The 24,334-nt window shown below is 47.5% G+C and overlaps 1 non-coding gene across 1 annotated transcript; it reads right to left on the bottom strand.

Annotated features, from left to right (window-relative positions):
* Positions 1–9,410: 9,410 nt before the first annotated feature.
* On the bottom strand, positions 9,411–9,574 carry LOC138459985 (U1 spliceosomal RNA). Its single transcript, XR_011262756.1, has one exon. It is a non-coding gene; the product is annotated as a U1 spliceosomal RNA (small nuclear RNA).
* Between the last annotated feature and the right edge of the window lie 14,760 nt (positions 9,575–24,334).

Raw genomic sequence — 24,334 nt, forward strand, 5'->3', positions numbered from 1 at the left:
CTCCCGCCAGATATCTCCCATCGTCACTACCCCCGCCGACTCCCAGTGGTTCCTGATTATCATCCTCAGCTGCTTATCTCCCCCTGCCAATGCAACTAGTGGTACCTGCAGGGAGCATGGGAATGGGTTCTCCATCATCTGGCATGCCTGGCGCCACATCTTCCACTCAAGCATCGTCATTTTAGGGCGCCCTTCCATTTCTGTCTTGGGCAGCCAGATCATCTCTTTTAAATAAAATGGGGCACAATCATGTCCAAACAACTTGGATTCGGGGGTCAGTTCATCTGAGAGCCATTTTGCAATATATTGCAGTTGGCTCGCTACATAATAGACCTCATAATTAGGCAGTTTTATTCCCCCTTTTTCATAAAAGTTCTGCAGCTTCCATAGTGCCACCCTATTCCGGGTACCATGCCACAAGAAATCCCTACACATGCTATTCAGTTTGGTGAAAGATTTCTTGGGTATCAGATATGGAATATTCCCGAAATAATGCAGGAGCCTAGGTAGGACCACCATCTTAAGCATAGCCCCTCGTCCCATCATTGCTTGGGGCAACTTCACCCAGAATTTCATACACTTCTCGATTTTCTCAACGGCTTCCTCGGTATTGTGCCTGTGCTCCTCTTCCACCATGTGGTACACATCTATCCCAAGATACCGGAATGTGCTAACCGCCCATGGTATTTGTAACACTGGTAACCGTCCCACAGGGATTCCCTTATAACTGCCTAGCGGGAAAATACTAGATTTTTGAGGATTCACCGCTACTAAGTTGCCGTCTTTCAGATATCACTGATCCTGTTCTGACCCTGGCCAACGGTTCACTATACAGCATCTTCGCCCACCTTATGTATCCAGGCCCCATTCCATAGCCCGCCAGGGCCGCCAGCAGCAATGGCCACTTGACTGAATCGAAGGCCTTAACCGCGTCCAAGGACACAATTGCCATTTCGCCCTCCTTCTTACTCCCCCATTCAACAACCCGTTGGAGTTGTCTATGATTATGAGTTATATTTCTATTCGGGACATAGCCCGTCTGGTTGGGGTGTATTAGTTTGCCAATAATTCTCCGCAGTCTGTTTGCCAAGACAGCCGTCAATATCTTGCTGTCTTGGTTCAACATCCACAAAGGTCTGTAAGAGCCACAGCTATGCCCAGGCTTGTTGGGTTTGGAAAGCGGTATTATGATCGCTTCTCTTAAGTGACTCCGGCAGTCGTCCCACCTCAAACGCTTCATTTAACATTTCTAACATTGGGGGGAGCACTTCCTCCTTATATACTTTATAAAATTCACTTGGGAACCCGTCCGCCCCTGGGGTCTTACTAGTAGGCAGCTGCCTCACCACTTATTCTAACTCCTCCAAAGTAATCGGTGCATCCAGCTCCTCTCTTTCCTCAACACTTATCATAGGCAGTCCTATGTCCTCCAGTGTTTAAATATCTCCCCAAGACTACTTCCCTCCTCATCCCCATATAGTAACCTATAATAGTCTACAAACTCCTGATTAACTCCCTCTTGGGTGTCATCTACACTACCATCTTCTCTCGCTATCATTCTTTTTTTTTTTTTTTTATTTCTTTATTAACTTTACAACAATGGTATAAGCAGAAAATCATTGGTTAATCATTGCCATATGAGTAATTAAAAAAAAAACATAAAACAATTCCCCCCCTCCTTCCCCACCCACTTCCTTCTCTCGCTATCATTCTAATCGTGGGTCTGGAAGTTTCGCTCTTGTATAACCATGCCAAAAGCCTTCCTGTTTTGTCCCCTCCCGCATACTGTCTCTCTATATATTTTTTATAGTTGAGGTTGCACAGTCTTTCCCATTGCTCTGCACATTTCTGCTGCAGTTTAAGTATCAGCTCCATGTCTTCACCTCCTCCCTCCAATGCCTTTTCCAGTTCCCTTTCTGTTTCTTGTAGGTCAGCCAAGATCCCACCTTGTAGGCCTTTTGATTTTGCTATGGCTACACCTTGCATCACCACCTTGAAGGCTTCCCATAATGTGCTTTCTGAGTCAACGCTACCCGTATTCGTCTCAAAGTAGTTTGTAATCTCCTCCCTTATAACTTCCCTGAAAACGGGATCCTTAAGTGGCTCTGCCCAGAGGCGCCATGTCGGAATCCTTGCCCTCAGGGGGCAGTATTGCCACCCGATAACCAAGCGCGAGTGGTCTGAGAGGACCCTCGCTTTATATTCTGCCTGAGTAATCTCTGTTACTACCACCGACGTAGCAAAGACATAGTCCAGCCTCGTATGTAATTGCTGCGGGGCAGAGTAGTGCCTTTCTTGGGAGTGTCTCGTTCTCCACACATCTGCCAGACCGAAGTCGTCTAGTAGTGTCTGCAATGCTTTCCATCCTATCTATCCACCCTGGGGTTTAATACACAGTTAAAATCCCCTCCCCAGATCACCGCACTACCCACACATATTCTAAGGTTAGTGCACAGAGTTCTGAAATATGCTGCCGTATTTTGATTGGGGGCGTATGTATTTACAATGCTTATCTCCCTATTCTCCACCAATCACCTCAATATGACCATCCTCCCATCCATTTCCGCCACTTCCTCCAACAGTTGAAACGGGACATGCAGCGCCACCCAGATGAGTACTCCTCTAGCATAAGCAGAGTATGTCAAGCCCACCACAACCCCTTTCCATTTCTTCACAACCATCTCCATCTTTTCCCATGTCGGGTGAGTCTCCTGCAACAGTGCGCTGTCTATCTTTTGTCTGCGCAGGTACAACATAACCTTGTTCCTTTTTAGATAACTATTAAGTCCCCTGACATTCCACGTAATTATTTTAAGGTCTCCCATGGCCCGTTAGAGTCCCCCTTCCCCTCCCAACGGTGCAGTCCAGATCCCACTTCCGTCTCAGTCTACATAGGCTCGTTTCCCAATTCAAACTTCCCTTAACTACAAACACCCCAAACACCTCTTCCCCTCTCCCTTCCACCTCCCTTCCCTTCCCCAACTTCACCCCCCATAACTATGCCCCACTGCACACAACTCTTCCCCTCCCACCTCCCTTCCCAACCCCAACAAATGCCCAGCTCCATCCCTGGATCTCAGGCCCATCCGCGTCTGGTCCTTTCTCGTAGCTTCGAGAACTAGGACCCCGCGGGGCGTCACCCAACTAATAGTGACCTAACTAAGCGTAATGCTCTGGGGGTCCAAGGGTTGTTTCCCAGGAGCTCCCACTTATATAAGTGGAATCATTCAGATCCAACGGATCTTTCGAGCATGTATTATCCCAGCAGCACCTTCCCCCTGTGCCTTATTCAATGCTATATTCTAGTCCCAGTGTCTCGCGCTATGTCACCCATGGTGTCACAGCTTCATGTTACTTATCTTCTTCGGCTCCCGTCTGGATACCCGATTCCTGGGGGCGACTTTGCGTATCCAGCCAATCCATGGCGTCCTCTGGCGTTTCGAAAAACAAAGTTTTGTTCTTGTGGAACACCTTCAGTTTGGCTGGGTAAAGCAACATATATTTCTGACCTGTTTCCCTCAGTCTTCTTTTCACCGCTCCGAAGTTCATTCTGCTGCGCTGTACCTGCAAGGTGTAGTCCGGGTATGCAGTGATCTTTGCAGGTCCCCTTTCGATTGTTCCACCCTTCCGGAAGAATTCTAGTATTTTCTCCCGATCCCGGTAATTCAGAATTTTTGCAATCAATGGCCTGCGAGGGGCTCCCGGGGGCGGTCTCCTTGTTAGGGCCCTATGCGCCCTCTCAGCAGCAAACCCCTGGGTCAGTGTCCCTCCGATTATCTCCTGCAGTCACATGGTTTCTACGTATTCCGTCGGGTTAGGCCCTTCCATTCCTTCCGGCAATCCAACAATGCGGAAGTTATTGCATCTAGCGCAACCTTCTGCTTCCTCTGCTCTGTTCTCCAGGTTGCCTACCCTCTGTACCAGGGCGTGGAGTTCCGATCTGTGGGTGGCGCACTCTGCTGTGTTTGGGGCCACCTCTTTTTCCAGGTTTCCAGTGCGCTCCGCAAGCGTTCTCACATCTTGTCTTAATAAATTCACTTCTTCCTGGACCGCTCCGACCTTAAGGTCCAGTGCTACTTTCAGTTCATTCATAGCCAGGCCCAGTTTGGTCTCCCAGGCAACTTTCAGGTCTGCAATCGCCGCTAGCACCTCCTGGATTGTGCCCGGGGCCTCTTCCACCCCACTGGTGGTTTTGTCCTTACTCCTGCTTCCCTCTGCCCCAGGAGACGTCTTGGCATAGGCTTCCAGCGTGGGCTGTTTGCTCTTAGGTCATACCACTTTGTTGGACATTGTGCCGAGCTACTTGCGTGTGAGCCAGACAGCCTCCTCTCGTGCAAGGGTCAACGTGTTTTCGTGCTGTTTCTGGTGTGTAGGGCTTACTTCAACCGTACTATGGGTAACCCCCGCTGTCCGTTGCGCTCTTGGCTGTGTCCTCCCACGTGCTTGCACCCGCCCAGTGCTATCCACTAGCCTCCTGGTGGTCAGGCGCCTTCTCTGCTTTCACCACCCTGTACCCGGGACCCGGCCGGGCCCCACAGTCAACCGGCCCACAGACGTGTCCTCAGCGCTTTTGTCCAGCCATGTGCTGGCACAAGCTCCTGTCTACCTCGTTCTATTGGTGGTGGGGTCTCACAGAGCTTGTCCAGGAGGCTTGTTATGTTGAGCCTCAACACCGTGTGAATGGCTCCAAAACTAGGGTGCCTTTCTTCCCCCCTCCACTTTGAGTTCTTCCGCAATACCAACTTTTCTGCTACGGGTGGCGCACTGTGTAGGGTGCTTGCATTGGGCAGCGCGCTCTTGGGCCACCTCAGCTGCCTTCCAGTCTTATCATACGCCACCGAGGGGCCCGGCTGGGCACCGCCCTCGGGGCGCACTCACCTTCCAAGGGAGCCTCAGTGTTCGGAGAGGCTTCCCTCCCTGGCCTGTCTGCACCTTTCTCCAGTGCATCCGAGTCTCACTCGGCCAGTCAGGGCCCCTGCCGGGGGGTTTCTCACCTGGCTCTGGCTCCACAGGGGTTGACACCTCCAGGCTTGCTCAGCCCCCCCAGGCTCAAGCTTTGTATGGGCGCCCGCTCTGTCGGGCGTCCTGTGATTTTATTCCGGTGCACAACAAGTCCGGTGTCAGCTGCTTCGTTTTGCAGTGCTCGCCGGCGGCAGTACTGCCAGGGGCGAACTTCATCAGCCCTTCATCGCACTCCGGCGTGCCGGATCCATACATGAGCCGGTCCTCCTCTCTTGATGTAGCCCCCCCAGCTCCAACACCGCGGGGGGTTCCACCTTCGTCGGGCGCTGCGGGGCCCAGCCGCCCCCCCCCCCAGGGGTGTAGCGCAAGCCACCCCGCAGCGCTGTGTGCAATGGCAGCGGCACGGGCCGGGGCGCTCTGCCTCCTCCCCACACCGTGTCCTGCAAGCGAGTCAGACTGGGGTCATCCGTCCCCTCTATCCTAGGTCGGGCTCCGTTGGACTTCGTTTGGCCCGACAGGCCCCTTCTAGCTGGTCTCAGTGTGCCTTGCTCCTGGCCAGGTCCCGCACAGATAATGGAGCCGCAGCGAGCGCATCTCCAGCACCATCCGCTGTGACTCTGCGGTCAGTTTATGACCCTTTGTATGCTGGCCGTCATTTTGGCCATCTTCCAGTCTCGGGAGCCCGGCTCCCCTCTCACGGCCATGGCTCCCTCTGTATGCAGCCGATCAGCCTCACACTGCCGTCGGAATACGCCCTGGACATTCACGCATCCATGGGTGTGCTGCCAGCATGCCTTTTCGCCCGCATTCTTCGTTTATATCCAGGATCGATGATGGGTCAACGGGAGCTCCCAGAGCACACGTCCCTTCACGTAGCCATCAAGCCACACCCCCCCAATCATGTCCACAGTTACCTCTCCATTCTACTCTGCTTGCTCCTTCCCTGTATTCTCCACACCGACTTCCTGTCACTCTGATGTCCTGCCTCCACCATTTGATGTTAACCATTTCTCCTTTCCACCGCTCTCCTACATTCTTTGCTACACCTCCATTCTTCCACTACTACTACCAATCCTCGAATTACTAGTACCCATTGCACTCTACTACTCCCCTCGTGCTAGTACTGCACCTTCTCCCACTACAATTGCCACTCCTCCTCCTCTCACTACTACCATTCCACCACTTCCCACTACTACCACCTCTCCTCCGACTACTTCTCCCCCACACTACTATTCAGACACTCTCCTTCCACTCATTACCATTCTTCTCACATTCACACCTTTCTACACACACGCCTCACAAACACGCACACTCACACTACATAACCACTAACACTCTTAAGCCAATACCTCACCTGCTCCAAAACTCTTCTCCCCAATCTACTACTCTCTCCTTCCTCTTGGTCGAAGTCCACCTCCTCTGTGAAATGTCCTTAATATAGCATCCTCTTGGGGAAACAGATCACAGATGTATAATGTTTATATTTTATTAACAACTAGATAACCCATTTAAAGCTTAGAGGAGTATCTGTTGAATTGTATTTGAGATATGTAATGCCTTCTTTTTTCAATTGGGAGGGGGCATGGTTGTCGTGGGGGCGACATGGGTTTCGAGGGGGGTGGGAATAGGACATGGGGGGCCGCATGGGTTTCAGGAGGGCGATGGGTTTCGGGGGGGGGCGCAAGGCTGTCTGTGCCCTGGGTCTCCAAAACTGTTAAGATGGCCCTACTACCACATACACATGCACACAGACTCACTGTAGTTGCGCTTCTTTACTGAGCAGCAGCATCATAGTAAAGACCCACTGCAATTGCTGCCCAGTAAAGACAGCTCCCCCTAGTGTGTATAGGACTAGATGCCACAAAGACCAGATCCTTGCCAGATGTTCAATTCAAACTGTGGTCCAAATGAGCCAATGCTCTAGGACTTCTTTATATCCTGGTCCAGTGCTGGTTTTCATGTTCTGTGCCGTGTATCCGATAGCTGCAAACCCCATCTGAGCTCTAAGTAACACCTCTTTGACACTAGGGGCCGCTCCTCTACAGTGGAAAATAGCCTCTGTCACATCATCACTTAGGAACATTCAAGCAGAACCTACAGAGCTTGCAACCCAATATTCATCCTACCATACTTGCCTAAACGCTCAGAACGGCAGTGACAAAACAACTACAGGACTTTCTGGTACACCATAAACTGCAGTGAAAGGCACAGGCAGGATTCCACCCAATGAAAGGTACCTGATGTACCTAGGGGCGCCTATGCATCAAGGACAGTGAGTCCTTGATGCATAGACGCCCCTAAAGGGGGGCAAAGGGAGGAAATTGACCCCTCCATATTGGCTTGCTCTTCAAACCATGTAGCAAAAGGCAACATAGTGATAGATATCCCTGGGTCTCATTACAAGTGTGCCGGTCCGGTAACACCGATGCCAGTAAGACAACCAGCACCATTGTTCCCAGACCGGCACACTACGACACAAAGGGCGGGTGTCCTCCTGCCCGCCAGGGTCAGACATGGCGGGCAGAACGGCACCCGCTCGCAGAGTTTCACAGAAGCACCGGCACTGTTGCAAACGGTGCCAGTGCTTCCGTGGTACCCATTCCCATGGAGTCCTATGGAACTCCATGGGAATGTGGATGTACAAAATTACTGGGCCTCATTACACGGATGGCGCTAAGGAATTACCGGCACCGGTAAGGGCACCGGTGCCGGTAATCCCTTAGCGCCATACTAAGAGGTCCCTTAGCGGGTCCCGTCCTTAAAGTGTGGTCAGACAACACATTAAGGAATGGACCCGCTGAGGGACTTCAGGGCAAATAACGATACCGCTAATAGCGGTACTGTTATTTGCTCCTTCCCCATTCCCATTGAGCCCTATAGGGGCTCAAATGGGAATGGGGAAGGGCCTTGATGAATGGGGAATTACCGCCCCGCCAACCTTGGAATGGGGCGGTAATTCCCCCATTCACCAAGACAGAATCGGTAAAATACCGGCGGCAACCATGGCGCTAATAGCGCCATGGTTACCGCCGTCCGTGTAATGAGGCCCACTGGCTCCTGACTTCCCGGCCACCAGGGTTGTGATACCCCGGTGTGACCGGGAAGTCAGGCGCTGGTAATTATTTTCGAGTCTTGTGCCAAGCCACCTTTATTACCGGCAGGCTTACCGCCAGACTCGAAATGAGGCCCCATGTATTGCAAACCAGAGTATGGCACGATACACCAGGAACACAAAGTAAAAGAAAAGAAGCATGCTATGCCTCTGGGGAAAAAGTTTGTATGTTAAGTTGCACGTATGCAGCGACTCGAGCGGCGTAACGTGAGGAAACCTGAAGTATCAACGTGTTCAAGCAAAGTCATTATACATTCTTGTTTTACTCAAAAGGAATACAACATTTTGGATGATTACAGCTCTGCTGGATTTGATTCCTTCCAACTATATTGCTTCAGAAATACAGAGTTCTCCAACACTCCAATGTAAGGCAACTAGTTCCTCTGCGTAAGGTTTTTCTATGTTGCATTCTGGCATTTGTAGTCTTTCATTTATACCCAAGACCGCACAACTGCAAGTCCCAGACTGCAACAAAACCAATAGGACTGGATGAGATACTCATGTCTAGAGCAGATAACCTGGAATCTCTGAAAACTCACAGGAAGTGATCTGGCATAAACAAAAGGAAATGTGGGGAAAAGGCAACTACATTTATCCAGTTATGACACAAGGGGCCTCATTATACGGATGGCGGTAAGGGATTACCTGCACCGGTACGGGCACCGGTGCTGGTAATCCCCTACCGCTCTACTACGAGGTCCCTCGGAGGGTCCCGTCCTTAATGTGCGGTCAGACCACACGTTAAGGAAGGGACCCGCTGAGGGACTTCAGAGCAAATAACGGTACCGCAAATTGCGGTACCGTTATTAGCTCTTTCCCCATTCCCATTGAGCCCTATGGGGGCTCAAATGGGAATGGGGAATGGTATTTGGCCTGGGGACTTACCGGGTCCCCAAGGGTCGGAATGACCCGGTAAGTCCCCATACCGCCAACCCGGACCCAGATGGCGCTAATAGCACCATGGCTACCGCCTACCATGTAATGAGGCCCAATGTATATTGGAAGGGGGAAGGAAGGACGGCATGTATGTAAAAATATGGACGGTCGAGAGTGGGCAACGCTTGTTTTTGTGAAATTCGTCAATTGTAACATTTTAAGTCTCGGAACACACCTTGAGCCTTGGCACAGTGTTATAATGACAGTAAGAAGAAAGAATCAGAAACGAATCCAATTCTAGGTGTGTTCTCGCTAAGCACTCCTATGAAGTTGCAATTGTTATATCTGATTTATCGATTGAATCATTACTTGAAATGAAATAAATTGACACAGTCAGTATCAACTGTGTAGCAACCAACCTACTCACACACGTGACTTTTTCTTTCTTTCACCAATAAATCAGGGGAAAGCGCGAACGCAGTCCCCCACTACCAGAAATAATGCAGTCGAGTATCCCTCATTTGGGGACAAATCAGGGGTCAGCAAATCCAATGTGCAATGGATGAGCCTCACCCTGGGAGAGCTGCCTTCCTGATCACAAATTCTCCCCTGCCAGGTAAGTAGGAGTTGCAAGCAGCTGCTAGCCAGCCCCCGCCCCCAGGAACTGGCTGAGCCTTCTTAAGGTTGGAGGGCCTGGGCATGAAAACAGAGCCAGGGCAGGGTGGCTTCAAGAACAACAGGGGCACCTGATATCATGGGACGCAAAAGTCTGGAGTTAGGCGCCTGTGCAATTCACCCCTCCAGTGAATGCTGGCCCTCTTGACTGCAGCAAAATTCTGCTACAAGACCAGGGGCTATGTGCACAACCAACCTACTCACACACGTGACTTTTTCTTTCTTTCACCAATACATCAGGGCTGTGGACCCCTGAGCTGCTCAGCACTCGCCCTCTTGACTGCAGCAAAATAAACTCTGCTACAAGGCCAGGGGCTCTGTATGCAAACAACCTGACTCGCACACGTAACTTTTTCTTTCTTTCACCAATAAATCAGGGGAACGCGCGAACGCAGTCCGCCACTACCAGAAATAATGCTGTCGAGTATCCCACATTTCATTATTTATTTCATGATAATATACTTTTAGCCACATGGCTTTGTATATGCATACAACACAAGACAACATGTTAGAACATTATAAAAGTATCTAAAAACATTATCTGACTCTAAAAAGTACTTTTGTACATACCAAACATCTTAAAATTTCAACAATCTTTTGTAAATAAATTAATATCATCACCCACAATAAAATTCTGCCAGATGTCATTTGTCACTTCAAGTCAATCCTGTTACTATAACATTTTAAACATTTCTCTTGCAAGTTACTTAGGCTTTCACAATCTACTATTAAATGGTATAGAGACTTGATCACCTCGCTTTCACACAGTCTGCACCAGAGGCAGTTACAGTCCTCCGCCACAACCCGGTTAATTTATTGATTTAAGAAATGTTGGTCGGATACAGGTACCCGACAAACATTCCATAAATAAATAAATCTGCCGGGTCCACGTTTTTTCTTTTCGGCCGCGCAACAGCAAATATAACCCTAATCCTTTGTCTGTGCTCCTGAGCCTCGCAGGCCGGATAAAATGGCTTGGAGGGCCGCATTGTGGCTCACGGGCCGTATGTTGGACAACCCTGCTGTAGAAGGTCAAACGGGAAACAGGGGAGGGAGATGAGTCCGACTTAATTGGTCCACTGATAGAGGGCCTTAGATGAAAAAAGGGGAGAGAGAGGTGTCCCGATCTCAGAACTGGTGGACCACAGGGAACACATCTCCCCCTGGTGGAATCCGTGGGGGCTCCATGTGAAAATGTCTCTGCAAAAATGCAGCTTGGCCAAAAAGTAGGCAAAAAATTGATGTTTTATGCAGGGACATTATTACCTGGAACATGCAGGGGAAACCCCTGCAACTTTTTTATTCAAGGGGAGCGGGGGACACCCGCACAACCCCCGCTCCTCTTGGTCCCATACATATGGTCATCATATATAATGTCGCCACAAACATTTCCCGGCAACATTATGTATGGCGATCATATATATGGGGACAACATTACCTGATCTCTCCGTGGGGGTGGTAATTGCCACACAGCAAAATATACTAAAGGGCAAGGGATATGGGCAGCACTTAGTCTAAACACTGAGGGTAGAAAAGGTACTGCCGCTGAATAACCATATTGATGACCCACTCTTCTGCACACAACATAGGATTGGTAATTGTAGCACAACAGAATGTATGACAGTGGAACGGATATGGGCCACGACAAATCGAAACAGTGGGGGCAGGCTAGGGTACTGCCACTAATCAACCCTACTAAAAAATCTCAGCCTTCTGCTTACACCTCTCAAACACTGAACTAAATACAACCATAGCTCTACAGCACAACAAACCGCACGAACTTCACTGCACCACAACAAACCACACATAGCCTCACCCAACAACACATGGCGGCTACCAACCGAAAAAACCCACCTACACTCAGTGAGCGGTGTCAACCAAACTGAAGGTTGCATCAGTGTGTGGTATAAGAATCTTTAACATAACAATACAATAAATTACAAATACAACATTTTAACTTAACTATCAAAACATTCAATCAAGAACAAAATTAACATGAGGGGGAAGTACAAAACAATAGTAAAGAGAAGAAATAAAAAAGACCCAAAAAGACTTAAAAATAAAAAATACAAATCTCCAGGTTAAGATTATATAGCCAAGGAAGGGACAATAAATGAGTTTTAAGTGCTTTCTGAAAGTGGCAAAAGGTGGGGAGCAAACAAATAGGATGCAAGGCATTTAATACAAAGGGAACAAAAAAGGTAAAGGACTGGTCAGAATAACCAAAGCATGTTTTAAGCAGGGAATGGTCAGAGAATCATTTAGTGAAGAATATTTATTTGGAAACATATACAAAAAGTGTCAGGAATATAAAATGAAAGGTGTTGTTTTAGACGTCTGACCAATGTGGAGCCAATGACATGCTTTGGGTCCTTAAGCGCTTTTCACAGAAGCACAAGCCTAATGTTTGGTCAAGAAAAATAAATGAATTAAATAAAAAGAAACTCCGTGCATGGAAGCCACCAGTTGTTTCAAAGGATGAGCCTTCTCTCTCCCATATGTTTCTTCCTCTGGCGAATAGAGGTAACATAACATATCTTAATAATGGAGGAGGGTAATCTCTTAATGAAAGGAAACAGCAGCTTGCCCAGGGCAGAGTGAAGGAAGGTGTGGGGGGTGGAGTCACTTGCCTTTGAAGACACGGGGCATTGGCATCTTGAAACCAGTCAACCCCAAGAGCTGCAGGAGACTTAAAACCCATAAACGGTGCTTCTGGAGCAGAAGGGGTGTGGGGGTATGCGTGTGCATGTGTGTGTGTTTCTGTGTGTGTGTGACATGATATCTTTGTGGCGCTGTTTCTGCTGGGTTGCACCATTATTTGTTTGGGATACCTAGCATTGGCATGTTTTGCTATGTGCCTGGACTGAGCAATATTATCTATGTGCTGCCATGTTTTGAAGTGCTACACTCAGTTAGGTTTGGCATGCTACACTGAGCTATGTTATGCTATGTCATGTCATGTGTTAAGCTTTAGAAACATGTTGTGTAAGGTCCTGTTCTGCTGGGATCAATGTGTTCTTATCCAAAGCCACATGAACGTTAACTAGAATCCACCTGAGTGCTATTGTCTGTTCTAATTCACTCCTTTCGGGGGTGAGGGGGTAGATATGATGTCTGTTCCCTTTAAAACTAACTTGTTAAGCCATGTTATATTATGTTGAGGTTTCATTATAATGTGGTGCTTTAAATGTCTCATTTTCAAGCACCTTGAAACAGCTATAAGTCAGCAAGTAGCAATCGCCTAAACATGCAAAAAAAAAGGGAAAAAAAGACAACCCAGAAGGGCAGACCTGGAAATCTAATCTGTTAACTGGGCCATACACCCCTGTTGTAATCCAACATTTGCTTGATGCCCTCTATTAGCAGGACACAGTAACTGCAGCCCACAGTGAGCAGGCTTATCAAAGGCGGGATTATGTAAATGAACTCACATAAGTTCCCCTCCTCAGCCTAAGAAGATTCCTGTCTCGCACACCAATATATCCATTACATGAAGGTCCTTGCAGGATTCAGGAACCTCCAGGAAGGCTGGATTGGGTTTCTGCTACCAAGGAAGCTGTGGTTGAAATCCCACCCTCAATTAATGGTGCCCATATTTCCTTCCAGCTTTCCCATCTGCATAACCTTGCCGTTCGGTGCTGAGGGGAGTACATGGAGGGACTTTCCACACTAAGTTTTCTGAGGCATGGTTTCTACATGCCGTGGCTCAACATGACACTGTGGTAGGCTCAAACGTCTGACCACAGCTAAGCCATAGACAGGCATTGTAACTTTAAGCAGTTTGCACACAACCACAAGCCCAGGGTTTTGGTAGCCATGACATAAATGAGGAAACAAAAACATTTGATTGTTTTTGCTCAATTTTGAGGGAGTTTTTGCAAACTAGGCAAATTCGAATTTCTGACATACAATCCCTCCCGAATGTTGTTTGAGGATTATGGCAGTAAGTAGAAGCCCTTTGCCGTCCGTGTTTTCTTGGACATGGCTACAGCATGCCCAGGCTCACCATGCAATGAGTACATTCCAGACATACCCCGTAGCACAGCCAACACCTCTTCTCCAGCTATCTGTCCTTTCGACGCTGGGCCCCATAGTATACAGTTGTGTCGCACGATCAATTCGGTCCAATTGTACACAAAGATCCTCCACCTTTTCCTTCCCATGCCTTCCTTAGCATCTCATCTTTCCCTTGCCCTCATCCCAACTATCTACCCGACTTTGCTCCGTGCTACCACTACTGAATGTTCTATCATACTCCTCCTTTGCCTGTGTGACAGGCAAAAGCGCTTCAACGCTATAAACTAGTTAGCAGCAGTTACTCATAGGCCCCCTGACTTACTCTTCTCCTTCCAGCTATGTCAGGAGTAAGTCAGAGTTGCAGCGGCTGATGTCACTGTGCATCGGATTACGCTCTCTCTCTTTCTCTCCATGAGTGAGTGCAGGTTAATCCTGAGTTACCTTAGAAACTTCCATGTGATTCAGCCCTTCAGAGATCAACTGATTTCACACAAAGCTGCTTCATTGTATCGCACACATTTTTGGAACAGCAGTTTTGAATATCCCCATCCAAATCGAAACTACTGATTGGTAGTTTCTTGCTTCCAGCTTCGGCCCCTACTCCCAGAATGTTCTGGCTCAGTTGACCAAATCCTCTGGTGTCTAACATCACAAGCAATTATCAGACATTTTGACACATGGCTGGCACACCACTCATATAATAATAATAATAATGTATTTCTTATATAGCGCTACACACCCATAGGTCTCAGAGGGCTGAAATAACAGAAGACATTATTATCTCAAAAAGTGCTACTCATATGAAGAACAGAATGACAAGTACTCCTCTGATGGAAAAATGTAACTTCGGAGCCAAGCAGCAAGCGTGACATATCACCCCTAATCTGAGGGTAATAAGAGGGTGAAAGCGGAGACTAGAAAAGGCAAGAGAAAGAAACATTGGGAAGAGAGGAAGGGGGTCGTTAGGGCATGGGGCAGTGGTAGAGGAGAAGCAAAAAATGAAGACAAGGCGGGGAAGGTAAAGGGTTAGGGTAAGGGTGATAGTTAAGGGGAAAAGAAACAGCAGAAGACAAGTGAAAAAAGAAAGGGAAATAGGCAAACACATCTGGCAAAAGGGGTGGCTATATGTACCACCCTGCGACCAGTAAAAGAAAGGAAGGACAACCCAAAGTAAACGAGCAAAAACTCGTCATACAACTCGTCAGGGAAAAAAGCCAATAAAAAAAGTATCATTATGACATCCAGCCCTGCTGTACACAAACTATGCAGTAATCTACGTATTGGTACACACCGTGTTCAATATTATATTCCCCTAATACATTTATAAAGAAAATGATCAGACATACAGACCGTGTTTTTCATCCCCGGTTTCCGTGGTGTGTGTTCGCCAGCGCGCTCACACGCTAATATTAATAATCGCCAATCTAACAGGACTGCCCCAGGATCGAACAAACAAACAAACGAACCCAGCACCCAGCGCTCCTGCCATGCAGTAGTGTCAGTTAATCACCTGAGCGGTAATTCCTCTGTGCTCAGGGTTTAAGGGATTCGATTTCTGAGGTCAATTACTGCATTACTGTTTGCTTTGTGCACCTGCAGAAGAATGGGCGAGAAGATGGCGCCGCCATGTAGTGCTGGCCCAATGCCTGCTTGGTGGGGGTTCATCGCCATGTGGGAGAGGACCAGTCTTTCTGGCCAAGCAGGAACTCATTGCAGTCCATTTCTTGACCAATTGTGCTATTCACCTGCATGTCCAAACATTTTGACATATATTGTACTCAGTGAGCAAAAGATACTGTGGTACACACGTTGCAGAGGTATAGCTAAAAAAATACGCACACTCAGTACAATAAACACAGCGGGCCTAATTTACAGAAAAAGCCCCAAAGCTATGCAAAAGTGTCAGCACAAACATTGCACGGCGCCAATGCATTGCACATGGAGCCAATTCACAGAATTAAATGCAAGCAGAAAGCTTCTGCACAAAGAGAGGTATTAGCGCCCCGGCACACCCACAACACGCCCACAGTGCAAAACACGAACGCAATGCGCGCAAACTGCATCATGAAACAGGGCATTGAGCGGAGCAAACTTTAAAAAGTAATCGAGGATCACTTACTGGTTGTCTCCATTCCTTTCACTCCTAATCATCATTGTAGGTCTCCTGACATTGAAGCACTCCAAATCCACATGAAGCCGGCAATCAGTGCTTACACTTGATGCAGATTTGGGGTGCACATTCTGAGTGCAAGTACTGTGACCATGAAGAGTGGGTGTCGATGCATGAAGATGTCGGATGTATTAAGATCTGGGGGTGAACAGCTTGGTGGGAAGTACTGTGACCATGAAGAGTGGGTGTCAGATGCATGAGGGTTTGGGAGAGCGCATTTTAAGTTCAAGAAGGTTTATCAAGAAGGCATTCCATCACTGAAGCCCGGAAAAAACTACACTGGCTTCCAATCACACACAGGGTATCTTTTAAGATACTCACACTCGCGTTCAAATGCCTGAATGCTATTGCACCCAGCTACCTCTCAAAAAGAAGCAGGAACCAGCTTAACCGGTGGACGACTATGTCATGAAGTTGCGAGAACTGGCTGCTCTGTGTGCATTTGGAGAGGCGTCGGAAGAAAGGATTTGTGACATGCTGATCGTGCACAGAGCAGTCACAAAACACAAGACATATTTATATTGGAGAAAACTCTGCAGCTGAACAGGGTGATTCAGATTGCCAGGGCCGTCGAGGAGACTGCTGGAAGATGGTAGGAGTTTGCGGTAAGCTGCCCTGAACCTGAAGTACAATCGCTGCAAACCAGAGGGGGACGAGAGAGATGGCAGCCGGACACCAACGAAGGCAAGTCTGGGAGAACCGAACACGCTAAATGTTACAGGTGTGCCAGCACTAACCACCTTGCCAATGACAAGGAGTGTCCGGCCAGGAACAAAGAGTGTTCTAAGTGCCGGAGATTTGGACACGTGGCCGCCGACTGCACATGGAGCGGTAGGAAAATGGCGACAACAATACAGAGCACCCTAACCTGGTTGGAGGAGTCCCCAGAGGGATTCTCCACTGTCATCATGGTCAACAGTGTGACCGCCCACAGAGAAAACCCACACTGCGTCATCAAAGTGGATGGCAATGAAACAAGAGTCATGGCCGACTCAGGATAAGACCTCACCATTTTACCACTGCCACATACAAAGACATGGTAGGGAAGGACAGAGTGGAAGTACGCACGACAAAACACAGGCCAACTGTCTTTGGCGGGGCCACAATGAACATACTGGGCTACATACTGGGCACAATCGAATTCAAGGGAGGTTCACAAAGACCAAAGTGTACTTTTCAGAGTGCTGGGTTGGGATGACCAAGCCAAATTACAAATACTGCTAAATGCCAGTGTGGAAGGCCAAGTATTGTCAAGTACTGTCACTCACCTCGGAAGGCTCGCCAGTATCCAGAGAGGAGTTTTGTGAGCTATTCCCAGACAAATGACTTTCATGTGCTTTGGAAGAATGATTATTTATCACCAGGTAGAATAAAGAACTATGTGCACAGAAAAAAACTGAAAGAAGGAGTGGCCCCAGTCGAAAACAAAGGGAGGCCAGTTCCTGCCACAGCAAGAGGAGCACTACAGGAACAGCTTGACCAGATGCTCATGGATGGAACAATTGAAATTGTGGAGTCATCTGAATGGCTAAGCCCGGTGGTCCTGATAAAAAAACAGCACTCCACTAACCTGAGCAAATGCATAGACCTCTGCAGCATGAACCTCGAGGTACTAACAGACAGCTACCCACTACCTAGCATAAGTGAACTACTCCTTCTAATGAAAGAGGCCAAAGTTTTCTCAAAACTTGACATGAGGGATGCGAACCACCAAATTGGATTGCACAAGGGGGCGAGACCCGATTTGGCACATACCAGTTCACCCGCATGCCGTTTGGCTTGTCATCTGCTGCCTTGGCTTTTCAACACACAATGGACTCACTGCTAAAGACAATTGGTAATGTGGTATATTTCCATGACGACATCCTGGTGTATGCAGCGGACGCCAAAGCGCACAACAGAGTTCTCCGAGAAGTACTGACACGGTTACAGAAGGCTGGAGTGCGACTATGATTTGACACGTGCATCCTGAGTGCAGACGAGGATATGAGATATCGAGAGCAGGAATCAGCCCAAAGAAGGACCTGCTTCAAGCCATTGTGAGAGCACCAGCTCCATCCAACAGAGGGGAATTAAGGTCGTTCCTGGGAAGGGCTGAATACTACGTGAAATACGTGCAGAACTTTTCAGAAACCGTGGCCCCCATGCAGGATTTAATGAAAAAAGGATCGGAGTACAAATGGGGAACAGGACAGCAGGAGGCGTTCGCCAAGGTGAAAGAAGGTATCTCCCACATCCCCGGTCTACAGCTGTTTAACTCAAATTAAAAGACCACCATAACCACAGATGCCAACTCTGTGGTCTAGGGGCAACATTGACCCAGAGGAAGGGCAACGTGGAACAAGTAGTGACATTCGCCTCAAAGGCGCTGTCAGGAGCCGAGATGAACTACTCGACTATAAAGAAGGAAATGCTGGTATGTGCATGGGCAGCTGACTACTTCAGGACGGTGTGGGGCACACCATTTCAATTGATGAAAGACCACAAGCCCTTGATACACATGCTCAGCCTGAGAGGGAAGAGAACGACTAACCCTCACCTTGCCCACATCACAGCCAAGCTGCAAGAATATACGTACGAGGTGGTACATATCACAGGGTGGAGAAATGCACAGGCGGACTTCATGTCCAGGTTGCCAGAGCGCAGCAACTCAGTAGAAAACTTTCTAAAGGATGAGTGCATCGTAGCTTCATTGGGGGACCGCAGAAGAAGAGATTACCTAGAGATGAGCGAGAAATATTGGCGAGAGGAAGCGGCCAATTATGCCACCATAGTGAAGCTCACCCAATGGATGGGAAATGGCTGGCTGGACGAAAGAACGATTCCGGAGGGCTTGAGGCCATATTGGAAAGTGTCAGATGAGATATTTGAAGACCAAGGAATGCTGTTGGGGGCGATCAGACCATTCCGCCGGTTGCGTTGAGAAGAACCATCATGAGCAGGGCCCACACAGGGCACCTGGGGAGCCACATTACCAGGAGAAGGGTGAGAGAGTCGTACTGGTGGCCAGGTATGGACCAAGATATAAGAGTCATGACAGAGAGGTGCCATGAGTGCCTCAATAGTGATAAGAGGCTTAAAGTGAGGCAAGCACCACTTCTGCCGACAGAGATTCTGCATGGATTATTGCAGAAGCTAGGACTAGACTTACAGGCCCACTGGAACCGAAGGAACCCGAGCACAAGCATGGCATTGTATTAGTTGATTACCTTTCGAAGTGGGTGGAAGTGGTGTTTGTACAGGACATCACATCTGCCACAGTGATTGCAGTGTAGGGAATGATTGCCCAGGCAACAATGGAGTCCAATTGGTCTACCGTGAAATGGACACATTCCTAAAGGACAACAACATCCACCAGATTAAAGTGGCACTATACCACCCCCAAGCGAATGGCTTGGTGCAACAGGCCAATCGATTCATCAAGGGGGCGATGCAACTAGCCACAGCGGCTGAGATGGATCCCCTTAGTACGGTCAAGGAGGCCATGGCAGCACACTGGTTGATGTGCAATGGTAAGACCAAAGTGTCCCCGTTTCGGCTGCTACGAGATGTCATGATATATTATGCAGCACAAGCAAGTCAGGAATCTCTTTCCTCTGTAATGAATGTTGTGCACAATAAAACCGCTTTTTATCACAGTAGACCAGGAACTAGGCCTGTGTGTTATCAATGAATACTTATTTATTTGTGATTTAATGGGAAAAATTGAACAAACAGTTACAAGAGCCACCAAGGTGTGACAACACAAACCTCAGAGTACTTTTAGTCAAGTGGCACACTAAGGCTCCTCCGCAAGGCTCCTGCATGTCCCCGACACTTTATAATATATTCACGAAACCCCTCTTCGATATCCTAGACTATCTGGGTGTTACGTATACCAACTATGCGGACGACACCCAGATACTCTTTCCTATCACGGGTGACTATGAAACTGACAGCACAACCCTCAATGAAATCTACTCAGTTATACAAGCATGGATGGCACACCATGGCTTGTGTCTCAATGACGATAAAACTGAGTTGATCATCCTGGGCACTCCCGCCAAACTTAAAAATCTCAATCCTTCCTTCAAAGCCTTTACCATAGATGGCAACCTCATTTCAGTCTCCAACAATACTAAAACTCTTGGTATTTACATCGATGCTACCTTATCCTTCTCTAAACAAACTAACGCAGTAGCGGCATCAGCTGCCTACACCTGCAAGCTTATTACAGCATGTAGACCATTCTTATCCGCTCCCAACTGTATCACTCTCGCGAGAGCTTTAGTCCTCTCCAAAATAGACTACTGTAACGCCCTTTACTTGGGCACCAGCCACAAAAATATCAATAAATTACAAGTAGTCCAAAATAATGCAATCAGAGCTGCCCTTAACATCCCCAAAAAAGCACACATATCTGAGACCAGACGTAACCTGCATTGGCTCCCAGTCAAGCACAGAATATCCCTGAAAACGCTTGCCCTCACACACAAAGTTAGAGCTAACCTTGCTCCAGCATACCTCACTAACCATTTTACACCACACTCTGCCTCGAGACCTCTTAGAGCAGCCCAAACTAACACCTTGACCACCCCGAGATTTAAACTCCACAATTCGGGTGGAGCTAGCTTCCCGGTACAAGCTTCTAAACTATGGAACACCATCCCCCCACATCTACGTGCAGAACCATCATTTAACCGATTCAAATATAGCACAAAGTGTTGGCTCCATAACATGGACTCATGACAGCTTAAACCTTAACCTACTGAACATGACCAATCACTCGGAATATGCACTTGTTTACGACGCCAGCTCCTACCTGTAACCATTTTTGGAACCTGGTTGTCTGTATTGTTGTTATTGCACACTTATGTAACTGTAACCTTCCTCCTTCCTGCAAATGTAACTGTAACGTAACTCATTTAACTGTTCCTTGTAACCAGCTCCACATTTACGCGCCCTTATGCCCCCGGGCCTGGCTGCGCTTTATAAATAAAATAAATACAAATACAAATAAATAACTCAAACGGTATGGCACACGGATTTACTTTATTGATTTCACCACTACTATCATAAGTTCAATACACCATGGCAATGAATGCAATACACAGGAAAGTACATGCGCACACAAAGGATTCTTGAGTCCCAGCAACCCTGACCCCTCCTCCCAGACCTCCACTAGGCTTGCCAGCTTTGAAGGGAAGGCAGTGGCAAGGACTGGGAACACCAAGTTAAAATCGAATTTTTAATGAGGTTTTTCAGAAACAATAGGGAGCCAGCAATCAATGGGACAATTTGTTTTTCTGCACCAGGTAAAATGGGTTTTTACTTAGTTAGGACAACTGCTATGGGACAGCACAAAAGGGTACTTAGTGCTGCTTAGACCAGAAGACAAATAGGGCTTCAGAACAGACTAGCCAGCACACAATAGGAAAATTGATTTGTGTACATGTAACACATGGGCAAATAAAAATGGGATGCAATTGTAATCCGTTATCAAAATATACAAAATATAGTAGGGGGAAGAGGAACAGATTAGGAAAAATGTTTTTTAAAAAGGTTAAGCAAAATTTCCCAGGAAACGAAAATGCAAATGACACTCGTTTTTCGAAGGCTGCAAATGACAGACACGCTTTAAGCAATGGGGAAATCACAATAGCAAAATCGGTTTTCAGATAAAATGACAGTAGCCCATCACAGTTAGGCTCAGGGCAAAGAGATTACTCACAATAAGAAATCGGTTTTGGCTCAAAATGATAGATGCCAATAGAAACTTGCTTTGGAAAAAAGCATTTAAACACACAGACAAATTGTTTTTCAGTTCTAAATTAAATTACTTATTTGGGGGAAAAGCTTTAGAACTATAACACTTGCAAGACACTGGGAAGAGATAGTTAGTTTTGAATTCTATCTATCTCGATCCCGTGAAATAATGTGGAAATTAATTGATTACCTGAACAAAAATATACTAGGGATCTACACAAGCAACTGGGATTCTTCAAGGGAAATGACAGAAATGCCTGGGTAAATGAAGGATTTTCAATGAGAACAATTTCTACAATGCACAGACATGTGAAATTTCTTTCAATTGGAAAATGACTGAATAACACAAACAAAGAAGATAGGGGGTCTTTCCATTGGGGAATCTCTATGGCAATGCTGAAGAAGATAGGGCTTATTTAATATATTGCTGGGGGTGTATAAACTTACAAGAGGGGGCTTGATGGATATCAAGGGGGCACCAGGGCTTCCCTGTGGGGACAATCAAGGGGTCAGTCAAGGCCTCTTTCTGTCCTCCAAAAAGGTCCCACTCCAGCTCCTGGCTTCACTCCAAGATGTAGGCCCAACTATGCAAGGATGATTCCAAATTTGGTCAGCTGCACACTTCAGATTTGGTAGGGAAAGTCCTGATTTGAGGCGGAGTGACCTATTTGTAAGGCAAGTTACCTCACTGATTTGTCACAGTTCTCGCAGAATTGATAGGTCCAAAGAAAGTGGGAGTGTTCTGGGAAGCCAAGCGAGGACACCCCATCAATCATCTAAATGGGACCAGGGGCTGGATCTGGTTTTTGCCCATGGAAATCCTACTGCTTGACAAATGCCCTTTCTCATCATATTATAACACATATGCCAGGATTTTTTTAAAACAGCATTTTTCAGGGATTTGCATAAAACTTGTTTGATGTCTGTGCAACCTATTGGTACAAAGCTACAGTATTTTCTCATTTACGCCCGAACTATATCAATAAAAAACATGGCATTCGGTGGGTGGAATATGAATAGCATTTTACAAATGTCCTCAGACTTTATGGTTCTCCTATTTATACAGAGATCACAGAGGTTTCCTCCTAACCTTTGATATACTGGCGTCAACAAAATCGTTTTTGGCTCTTCTGATGCAGCTCTTAGACAGCTTTTCAAAAAATCGAACATGAATAGTGGCCGATTAATATTTCCGAAGTTATCCCATAAAACAACATATCTCCTATTTTGTACAATGGGTGTGAACCTCCTCCTCCATTCTACCCCCTACCTTTGGAAGAGATCTGGTTTTAGCTTTGACGTCAAGAGGGAGGCTTTTGTTTAGATTTTTCCAAGGATTCAGGGGCTAATGGCCATTTTTATGATGGCCTATGTGGTTTTGGTCATGAAGCCTGGGGAGCAGGAGAATTCGTCAACTCGTCCCCATGACAGCAGAGCTTTGAAATCTAGTTTCACACTTGTGGGATTCACTGCAAAGAAATGAAACTAGGATTCCGACCTGCTTCTGCTGAACATTTTACATTTAAATCAACTCTTAGACTTGCACACTTTCACATGTAAAACCATCGCACAGTTGTTACCTGCAAAACAGTGATTGCAGAAGGGCAACATAATGTATATATTTAAAGACTTTAGCTGTACATGTGAAACTGAAAGTGTTGATTTTGAAGGCACAATTTGAAATGTTCTTTGTCAATTCCAGTCGTGAGTGGCTTTCACTTCTGCTGTAATTCAACATCTTCATGTAGATTCTGCAAATTACTGTTTACTCTTGTGATGAGCCCATGATGGACAAAACGTACAGTTCCGTTACTACAATTTTGCACACATTATCATGAGCATGTCTTTAATATAAAGGGAAACACGGATTTGCACATTTCCTTTAATATTTCTGCCGAAGGGCACTCTGCTTTACAGTAACTGTAGCTTACACTGCTGCCATCCCATTTAGGGTGCTGTGGACTATAGTTCTGGAGGATAGTATTTCAGTGTTCTCTTACTTTGGCAAATTATGCCATTTGTCTTTCCCTTTGATGAGGTAATGACCATTTGTAGGCATCTCCAAGTTTTAATGCCTAATTTTGCTCCTGTCCACTTTGAAAATTGCAGGGCCTTATCTCCATGTTAATTCAAAGCAGGGGTGGCGCTGTGGAGCAGCCCAAGATGGCTGCCTAGCCTTTCAGATCCGTGCGGCCTCGGCATTCATCTGCTCCCATCTGCGGTTCCCGATATTGTGAAGGACTATCGGCTGGCCGAGCTGTTTCTGCCACTGCACTGGACATTTTGTGCGATTCTGGTCTCGATCAGCCCACCTGGGACCTGACTGACGGCCCTGTCGGATTTGGGCCTAGTACTCCACCCAGCCCCGGCGGTTGCCTAACATCCGGCCCTCCCGCCTGGCCTGCCTGCCACACTGTGGAGGCCACCTGCTGCGTCAGTGATCATCGCAACCTCCCCGGCACCGACAACACGGAGGATCTTATGACCCTGCTGCCGTGGCGGACCAGGTGAGCGGGGGCTGGAGCGGTGGGCGTCGAGAACTCTGCCCGCTGTCTGCGATATTACGGGCCTGTACTGTCATAAGGAAGTGGCCCTCACCATACTGTCTGCCCACTTTCCCGCTGACAGTGTCGCCGCCTCTGCCCGCGCCCTCCTAAGAAAGATCCCGCTGGCACCCCCACGCAACTTGTACACATAAGGAGGCTGCGATCACTCGCCACCACAGCCTTGCAGCTCCACCGCTGACTCTAAGCTATGCACGGTGGTCCCCCACCTGC

This window comes from Ambystoma mexicanum, chromosome 4p, assembly GCF_040938575.1.
Source record: "Ambystoma mexicanum isolate Mex_15411 chromosome 4p, UKY_AmexF1_1, whole genome shotgun sequence".
In the NCBI taxonomy this organism is placed as follows: Eukaryota; Metazoa; Chordata; class Amphibia; order Caudata; family Ambystomatidae; genus Ambystoma; species Ambystoma mexicanum.